The sequence below is a fragment of the Hippocampus bargibanti genome, linkage group LG10 (assembly GCF_051943395.1).
Source record: "Hippocampus bargibanti isolate YZ-2025 linkage group LG10, ASM5194339v1, whole genome shotgun sequence".
NCBI classification, from domain to species: domain Eukaryota; kingdom Metazoa; phylum Chordata; class Actinopteri; order Syngnathiformes; family Syngnathidae; genus Hippocampus; species Hippocampus bargibanti.
Genome location: NC_142743.1, coordinates 20305407 through 20315406, shown reverse-complemented (window position 1 = coordinate 20315406; position 10000 = coordinate 20305407). Strand labels below are relative to the sequence as shown.

Here is a 10000-nt window from a genome sequence, read left to right as displayed (position 1 = left end):
TGCCATGCATGTTTTTGGAATGTGGAAGGAAACCGAAGGACCTGCAAAAAAACCCACACGGGCCCGGGGACAACATGCAAGCTCCACATAAGAAGGCCGGAGCGGGTTTTGAACTAACGAGCTCTGCACTGTGAAGTCGGCGTGCTAACCACTCGATACTGGGCCACCCCACTTTATGCTCATTTCTACAAAATACAATCAGAGGAAATTGTTAGTTGCCATAAAGCCTGAACATCGAAGCACAAAGCGAAAAAAAAACAGTCTTTCCTGTACTGATGTTGTACTGTATAGGGATATCAGTGGGGGTGATGAAAATGAGATGCAGGTAATCAGGAAGTCACACCAATGGTGTGTGTAGGGGGGTTATAGGGGTGTTGTGTGTACGATTGCGTGTGTGTGTGTGTTTGTGGGATTATGTATGTCTGTGCCACTCCTTCCGGCTTGAGGCCACAGAAAGCAGTATAGCATATAGAGCAGATAGTTTGGTTAACGTCAGGGGCAGCCAATACAGAGTGATATTTCGTAGTTAAAGATCTAAACTATTAAACATCATTGAAGCAAAATGAATAAATGGAAGAAAATACAATTTCAATAACTACAACAAATTCAAACCGCACACTGAAGAGGTTCACAAAGGGACACAAATTCTCAGGGTGGAGGACTGGCCCACTACATAAGGTAACCTAAAAGCACATTTAAGGCATTCACTGCCATTCACAAATGTATTCGAGAATTGAAAATATGACATAGAGCGCCATTCCCGAATTTGTTCGGGTTTTGTTTTTTCATGATTGGGTGCTGATAAAGTGCTGGCCACAGCCTCTGGCAATGTTTTTTTGTTTTCCACAAGGGGGCAGAATGTATCTTTTTTCCATGTTAGCAGTTTGTTCCAGCTTCAGCAGTTGTTAAAGCGCTATATAAACCAATATGTATGTATTGCATTGTATTTTGGACAGCCACCCTCCTTTCAAGCTCATATAACCCAAGACCCGAATAATTTAGGAATTAACTCTTGTATTCTGATGAAAGAGGAGAGTCTAATGTTTCTAACGCTGAATTGAATGTTTATGTAGTCCTAAAACGCAATATTCTGTGGGTCCTAAAATTCGAAACCATCAACATTCGCACTTCTCAGCACATGAAAATAGAGGTCAATATGTATTTTCGGGGATCACGGGCATCTCCGTTCTTTCTTAACATTTTAATAATAATAATAATAATAATAATAATAATAAATTTCATTTATTACGGCCTTTCAAAACTGTCAAAGTCACTTTACAGTCACACGATAGGTTTTTCAGTGGGTGAGCAGCGGCAGCCACACGCGCCAATGTTCACTCAACCTGGAAGTAACTTAAATAGATAGAAGGCTAGCTAATAATAATAATAATAATAATAATAATAATAATAATAATAATAATAATAATAATAATAATAATAATAATAATAATAATAATAATAATACATTTTATTTCAAAGGCCTTTCAAAACTCACGACATAGTTACCCACTAGATCACAGGTGTCAAAGTCAAGGCCCGCGGGCCAAATCCGGCCCGCCACATCATTTTTTTCGGCCCGCGAAAGCAAATCAAAGTTGTTAAATTCATTATGAATTTGGGAAACCCATTAGAATGTTTAAATCCCTTCAAATATTACATATAGAGCACACAGCAAATTAATGAATAACTCGTTTTCAAATCTGAAGTCAAGAATAATGACTTTTATTGTGGTTGACATCCAAAAATATGAAATTTTGGCTCAGATTTTAGCAATCATCGTGGAATTTAACAAGTTTGATTAGCTTTCGCGGGCCGAAAAAAAATGATGTGGCGGGCCGGATTTGGCCCGCGGGCCTTGACTTTGACACCTGTGCTTTAGATACTTTAGATTGAACTCCAAAATGTGTATTGTGCTACAAATGCGTTTAGGATAATTACTGTAGTACAGTGGCAGCAGTAATACATTAAAATAAAAATGGCAACTCCACTCACTGTTTCAACACAACTCAGAGAGAGTAGAGCAAAACACACACACACAGGTAAACACAACTACGCAACAACAAACGTACATACACACACATGCAAACCTAGTTTGCAATGTAGAGAAACAATCATGAACAAAAGTAGTGCACATTAGCAACACACAATTACAGTTTCACCAATTGCATGCACACACACAACCACACAGACAGTTCCAATAAAGGACACACACTCACTAGCACATAACCAGACAAACACGCTAACACACACACACACACACACACACACACACACACACACACACACACACACACACACACACACACACACACACACACACACACACACACACGCGCGCGCGCGACACACAACATTCATTTCCTTTTCATTCAAGACAGGCACATATTGTGCTAGTGTAACTCACTGCTCGAGCGCACACATACACACACACACACACACACACGCCAATGTGTGAGTGTGTGTGTATGTGCACATACACACACTCTCACACAAACACACGCACACAAAGACACAAACACACGCGCACACACGTACACGCACACTCTCTCGTCTATGTCAGGCACACACACACATAAACACATGCATTTATGCACACTCCCTCCTACGCAAGCAAGCACACACACACACACACACACACACACACACACACACACACACACACGCACACACCCATACACGTACACGCACACACGCCAACATGTGCACCCTTCCCCCACTCTCTCACAGTCACACAAGCACACACATACATGTCCTCTTTCACTTTTTCTTCTCAAGCTCATTCTCTCTCTCTCTCTCTCTCTCTCTCTCTCTCTCTCTCTCTCTCTCTCTCTCTCTCTCTCTCTCTCTACACACACACCACACGCGCACACACATTATTCTGCTTGCTCTTTCCCTCCCTCCTCCCTGTCTGTGTGTGTGTCTGTCTGTCTGCCTGCCTGCCTGTCTGTTTCACAAATGCGCGCACGCACACACGCCACGCGCACACGCACTCACATTCACGCACACGCGCAATCACATTCACACACACACACACACACACACACACACACACACACACACACACACACACACACACACACACACACACACACACACACACACACACACACTTTCCTTCCCTCACTCCTTTCCCTTTTTTCTTCTTTCTATCTCACGCACATACACCCACAGCAACAGCACACTGACATGCGCAGAAGCACGGAAACACACTCTCACACAGCCACACGCGCGCACGCGCACACGCACACACACACTCACTGAAACAGAACTGATTGCCACTCCTTTCCAAACAATCACACACAAGTGAAAAGATGTAGACACTCACACACACACACACACAACACACACACACACACACACACACACACACACACACACACACACACACACACACACACACACGCGTTCACAAAAACACGCTCACGTGATTGAGGTGCTCGTGTTGGCGAGGAAGTCAAAGCCTGACATCATCCACATCATCTGAACTCTGCAAGTCTGGTCTGGAGTCTTTGAAAGCTTCAAACTGCTCTTGCCAACTCATCCTAATTGATTGTCAAATGAAAGACGACGTTACTGTCTTTCTTTTAGTCAAATATACAGTGCATCTTGCATTCGACCAAAAGTAGTATTGTGTACTCGATTTTCTTTGCTGAACAACACGATTGAACACAATTCACCAAATACCCAATCGAGACGTACAGAGACAACACACATGCCGAAACGAATCTTTATAGGGATGTATTTATTTGAACCCGTACAAATCCAATCAATAATAAATCCTATTTCAAACTAAATTTGCATTCAACATATCATATGTGATCTGCACTACTGTGCAAAACATTGGGGCCCATATCGGATTAGATTTTTTTGGTTTATTTCAGCAATTCGATGGTAACTAATTTGAATGTCATTCTGTGAATAAAATTAATATTGAATGGTGTACAATGGTGCCTTGTGACACAAGTTGACTCATAATTCCAAACAATTTTATCTGAAATAATGCTCACCGGTTGCTATTCAAAAACACTGAACATGTGAATCTGCGGGTTACGAACAACTAGAATGCGGGGCTGACTGAAGCATGCGGAAATTATATAATTAAATATAATAATCATGTAAATTAATAATACGTAATAATGTAAAAATAATTAATAATGTAATTAATAATAATTAATAATGTAAATTTCTCCACTGCGAGACTAATAAAGGCAGATCCAATCCAATCCAATATCATTTATAAGAATTCGTCATATTTCTCACTTTTTTTCTGCCTGATTTTGGGTACATTATGAATATTAGCCACTAGAGGGCGGCACACTATTTCATTTGACACTAAATTGGACAGAAAAGCAATCAAATTATTTCAGATCATTTTAGTTTTTTCTGAATATAATAACAATATTAATACATGTCATTAATAAAGGCCTATCAAAACTCTCAAGGACACTTTACATTCACAGGTAACTGTTGCACGTAGCACCCTCTATCCTGAGGAAAGAATCAGTTGTAGATTCATTTTTACAATGTTTATATTTGGGCACGATTGTTGATTATTGATGTGATATAAAGTTAAGTTTGTTAGAATGAAAAAAAAAAATTTGTTTCCTCTGAATAAAATTGATTTTTTTTTTTATGGAAGGCTTTCTGATACTGATTCTGAAAAATGAAGGATGACGACGCAGTTCCGTATTCATGTGAAATGTCATTTTTTTAGGCTTCCATTGCAGATAAAAGAGGTCCTTCAAACGTGTAATCATTTGACAGGGGTGTCAATGGCATTTTCTTTTTTTGCCGCGGGCCACTTTGTAGTTATGGTTTCCTCTCGAGGGCCGTTACGATTTGGGGACGCCATTAGAATGTTTAATCCCCTCCACATATTACATCCAGAGTGCACAACAAATTAATTACATTAAAAAACAAATTAACTGGTTTTCAAATCCGAAGTCAAGAATAATGACTATTATTGTGGTTTACATCCAATAATATGAACTTTTTGTTAGGATTTTAGCCAGCATCATGGAATTTCATGTTTGATTTTCTTTCGCGGGCCGAAAAAAAATGATGTGGCGGGCTGGATTTGAGCCTTGACTTTGACACCTGTGATGTAACAGTTTTTTTATGAGGTGACAATCTCTGGTTTCATGCATCTGTATTGAAGCACAACTGACAACATTTTTTTTTGTTTCCTAATTGACATCAGAAAAACGTTTTATAGCATCTAAAAACAACCGTAGTTATTCATTCATTTCGTGTGTGTTCTATATGTAATATGTGGAGAGGATTAAACATTCTAATGGCTTCCCCAAATTCATAACGGCTCTCGGGATGAAACCGTAACTACAATGTGGTCCGCGGCAAAATTTGAGTTTGACACCCTTTGCCTAAATAGTCATTTAAAAAAAGAATTCACTTCTCTGATAAATGGACTCTGATAAATCCATCTATTCATGCATTTATTTTAGAATTGGATTCTTAAAGGACAACCAATGTCTCTTTTTTGTTTCCTAACTGACATCAGAAAAACGTTTTATAGCATCTAAAATACCCAAAACACGCAGGCTGATATTTTTAGTCAAATGCAAAACACCAAATAAAAATGACTTAAAGTGTCCCAAAACTGCCACAAAATGAGCTCGAAAACTGGTGAGATTCAGAGAGTCCCGCCCCTTTGTTCGTGACGTCATAATTGGTCACACACTGCCTTGCTCCAGAATCAAAACAATGGCTTCAGAGAGTTCAGATTCGGAGAAAATGCTTTCTTTTTACTCATCCAGTTATGAATATGTTTCAAAAAGTTCTGAAGAGGAAATCATAAATGTTTGCAATCGATTTAAGAAGTCCTTCCGTCTCAATTCTAGCTGTCAACTTACGCTTTCATTATGCGTGTCACCGCAATTGGCTGTGACACACAAAGATTCACCATCGCATTATTCATGTAGTTTGCCTTCTAATTTCCCGATCAACACAGTGTTTTCAGACGAAAAAAAGTACCCAAAATGCATTGTGTGTTGCTTTCTCGGTTACGGGCGTTCCCTCCGTGACGTCATTAGGGAATCGTCATCAACTCGAAAACAAGACTTCCTGAATATTCAGCACGAGTCTTAAAACATAAAATATAGCTATATGCGGTGGAATCTTTGTAAAATGCGCTCAGTAGAAGTCATTTGAAATGATTCATTTCGGTTGTCCTTTAAATGTCCTTTACATTTTCGGTTGTCCTTTAAATGTACACTCGTGGGATCATTGCATTGAAATAGATACATAAAGACAACCTGTGGCGTAACAAAGATGACGATTTACAATGGGTGGTATCAACTTAATAAGTAGTCATTTAAAAAAGCGGGTTAAGTAATGTTGGTGGATTTTTTTTTTGTATATTGTGGATTTTTTTTTATATATATATTTTTATATATATTTCATACATATATATATATATATATATATGTCACGGTTTGCAAGGTGGTGATGGCGGTTGTGGGTCCCAAAATAAGCAGGCAGGAGGGAGCAGCAGGTTGTATTTGAGAAATTGTATTAAAATAAAGTCAGCAGGAACAAAATCTAAAACATCAAAAATCATCTGAACAGAAAAATACAAAGTATCAAAGAAAACCAAGAGTCAAAGTCTGCCAAGATGAAACAAACTTGACAGGGTGCAGAAAACACATGCACAGCATACAATGCAATGAATGCACTGCACAATGCAATGACCCGACACCGAATGGTCGTGCCGGGAGTCCTTCTGACTGCCACTGATTGGAACGACCAACACCTGCGCGGCTGCAGGCAGGGCCGACAGCGTGACCTGTCGGTCGCCAATCAGAACGTGGCAGTCGGCCACTGATCGGGACGACCAGCACCTGTGCAGGTGCAGGCGGGGCTGACAGCGCCACCCGTTAGTCGCCAACCAGATCATGACAATATACAATATATGCCCTTGCATGTAAATTTCTCAAAGGAATCATCAAATTACAATATTCTAACTGAAAGCAATGTAATCTTTGTAAAGGCATGTATTTATTTCTTTATTTTTGGACACAGGATGAGCAAATGTAGTTCTTTCCGTACAATAAAAAAAAAAGGTCATGAGGCAGTGGACTAAACTACATTCAAAGAGTTAAACACACAACAGTAACTCCGCACTAAGAAATCAATAGGAAAATATTCATCCAGTACAACCTTTTCTAAATACAGTCAAGACAGCAGAGCAGACAAATCTACAATATAAGTAAAGTAGAACAACACGGCCGTGCCGGTACATGGAGTGTGAGGCAGCATGCAGACATTGTCAGACTGCTGGACTGCTTTAAAGAAAGCCAAAGTCACAACTTCAATGGCGCCTAACATGGTGTTATTAGTCACCTCCAAGAAAGATCAATAAAAAACGTTTGTCTGTGTCATTCAAAAGATGTCAATCTTTGGTTGTTTTTTTCTGTGATATGAAAATGAGACGTAAAAATAAGAATCTGGCTATAATAACATTTACATCTTGCCGTCTCTCAACTCTATATTTTTGAGTACCCTTCTATCAAGACCAAACATATATTGTGAGTAAGGCTACTAAAATGATGATACAATACAGTGCATTTGGTAGCAAAGCTGGCCGCTGAGGCATAAATGAACTTAGCGGGCAAGAGGTGAAATTTATGAACATATTTATGAACATATGAATCTGCGCTTTTTTTTTCACCAATATTTAACGTTATATTTGATTTTTAAATGGTTGTGTGACACAATGTTAGCTTTGGCTTTTAAATCTGGAGTCAATCTGAGGTGAACAGACACAGCCTGTTAAACTGTCATCTTCATGTAAAAGTGATTCAAATGCGGCCGTGGATTTGATGGGCTCAAAATGGACCAAAGAAGATATAACTATGCTATAAAATGCTATCTAGCTAGCTACCGAGCTGGTTATCTATTTGCTATCCATTTGCTATCTACCTAGCTAGCTATCTATTTGGTATTTAGCTATCTATTTGCAATCTATTATCTAGCTACCTAGCTGGCTATCTATTAGCTATCTGGTTAGCACGCTACCACTGTAGCTGGCTATTTATTAGCTATATGGCTATCTAGCTAGTTAGCTAACTGTCTAACTGGCTATCTAATCGCTCTCTGTTAGCTAGCTAGCTAGCTTTCTATCTATTTGAGTTACTTCTGGGTTGAGTGAACGCTGGCGCGTGTGGCTGCCGCTGCTCATCCGCAGAAAAACTGATCCTGTGACTGTAATATAATAAATACATTTGTATTTAATTTACCGTATGAAATTTTCATCTTAAAAAAATGGATCCAAATCTTATTCGACTCATGCGTATTTTAATTGAATTATCATGACATTTTTTTTTTTTAAATATTTTTATGTTATATTTTTTTATATTACAGTATTACTGTAATGTCCATAAAGTTGCAGTGTCTCAAAATATGACCAAATGTTTTTTTTTATATGAATAAAACCTTTGCTTTGTTTGTGATGGACACTTGGGCTTACTATGCAACAACTCGAACACGCCAGAACCGTTTTTGATTGGGAGTAATGTCAGTGCTATTTGACTGTCATTTGCCCAAATTCAAACTTGGCTGCATATATGCAAGGACTGCCTTTGATTGGCATTACAGTACGAACCAAGCATGAATTCAAGTCAGTGCAGATAATTTAATGTCATGTAATGCCATCAACTAAACAGCAGGGTGTGCATGCAGAGATTCTCCCAGTACTCCTTTTTATGGAGCCTTTGGAATGATATGTAGCCAGTGTTCAACACCATTTGCAATACAGCCCAGTCATAACTGACCGTATTTCTTTTAAAAATATGTCCCTTAACAAAGAAAGAAAGAATGGATCAAGAACTTGGTATCTTTTCACTAGTTTTTCAACCTGACACCGTATTAGTGAATACATATTTCCGGTTTAGTTAGGTTCAGTTCAGGTATGCCAAGATACAATTCGGCTTGTTCACTCGTGACCAGGCTTGCATTTTACACCAGAGTGAAAAATATGGGAAAGGGATGTGCATATTGCACTCAAGGGCCACATTTTTTTAAAAGGGAGATGGACTAGTTCAATTTAACTTAAAGGACAACCGACACCATTTTGAGTTTCCTAACTGACATCAGAAAAACGTTTTATAGCATCTAAAATACCCAAAACACGCAGGCTGATGTTTTTAGTCAAATGCAAAACACCAATAAAAATGATTTACAGTGTCCCAAAACTATTTCAAAATGACCTCTGAAATGGCGAGTTTCAGAAGATCCCGCCCCCTTGTTCGTGACGTCACGCCAGGACGTCTTGCCTTGCTCGAGAATCAAAACAATGGCTTCAGATTCGGAGAATATGCTTTCTTGTTACTCGTCTGGTTATGAATGTGATTCAAATAGTTCTGAAGAGGAAAGCATACATGTTTGCAATCCATTAAAGAATTTATTCCGTGCCATTTTGAGGCAACATTGGGGGGAAATGTCTCACCCAAAAAGAGGTAGAAAATGGCCACCGAACTCCTGTGAGGAATTAATCAGCCCATTTCCACAGGCTAATAAATTCCTTAGATGGAACTTGGACGCCCTCTTCGGGCTCTTTCTGGTGCAACACTAGCTTTTAAGACCAAACAAGCATTGACGTGATGGAAGGACTGCTACAATGTGTTCTTTTTTTCAGTCAGGGGCGTTCCTTCAGTGATGTCACGTACGGACTCGTCACCAACTCAAAAACAAGATTTCCGGAATATTCAGCACGAGTCTTAAAACGTATAATATAGCTATATGCGGTGGAATCTTTGTAAAATACGCTCAGTAGAAGTCATTTGAAGCCATTTTACAAATTATGGACACAACTTGTCCGGAGGCGTCAGTTGTCCTTTAAGGTTAAAAGAAGAAGATAAATATGACTGTAAAAATTATTTAAATGGTAAATAATAAATCTAATGTAAATTCATTAACCATGAGTTATTTAATATACTATATATTTTGTATGTCATCCAAATATTTACTTTCTATACCACCTATC

At 38.8% G+C, this 10000-nt stretch overlaps 1 protein-coding gene across 2 annotated transcripts in view; it reads right to left on the bottom strand.

Moving 5' to 3' along the window:
* Positions 1-6512: 6512 nt before the first annotated feature.
* cntf (ciliary neurotrophic factor) overlaps positions 6513-10000 on the bottom strand; it is a 9054-nt gene continuing 5566 nt past the window's right edge. For both annotated transcript variants that reach the window (XM_089006502.1, XM_089006501.1), the window contains exon 4: positions 6513-10000. This exon is cut by the window's right edge and continues 285 nt beyond it. The gene's annotated coding sequence lies outside the window, so the exon portion shown is untranslated.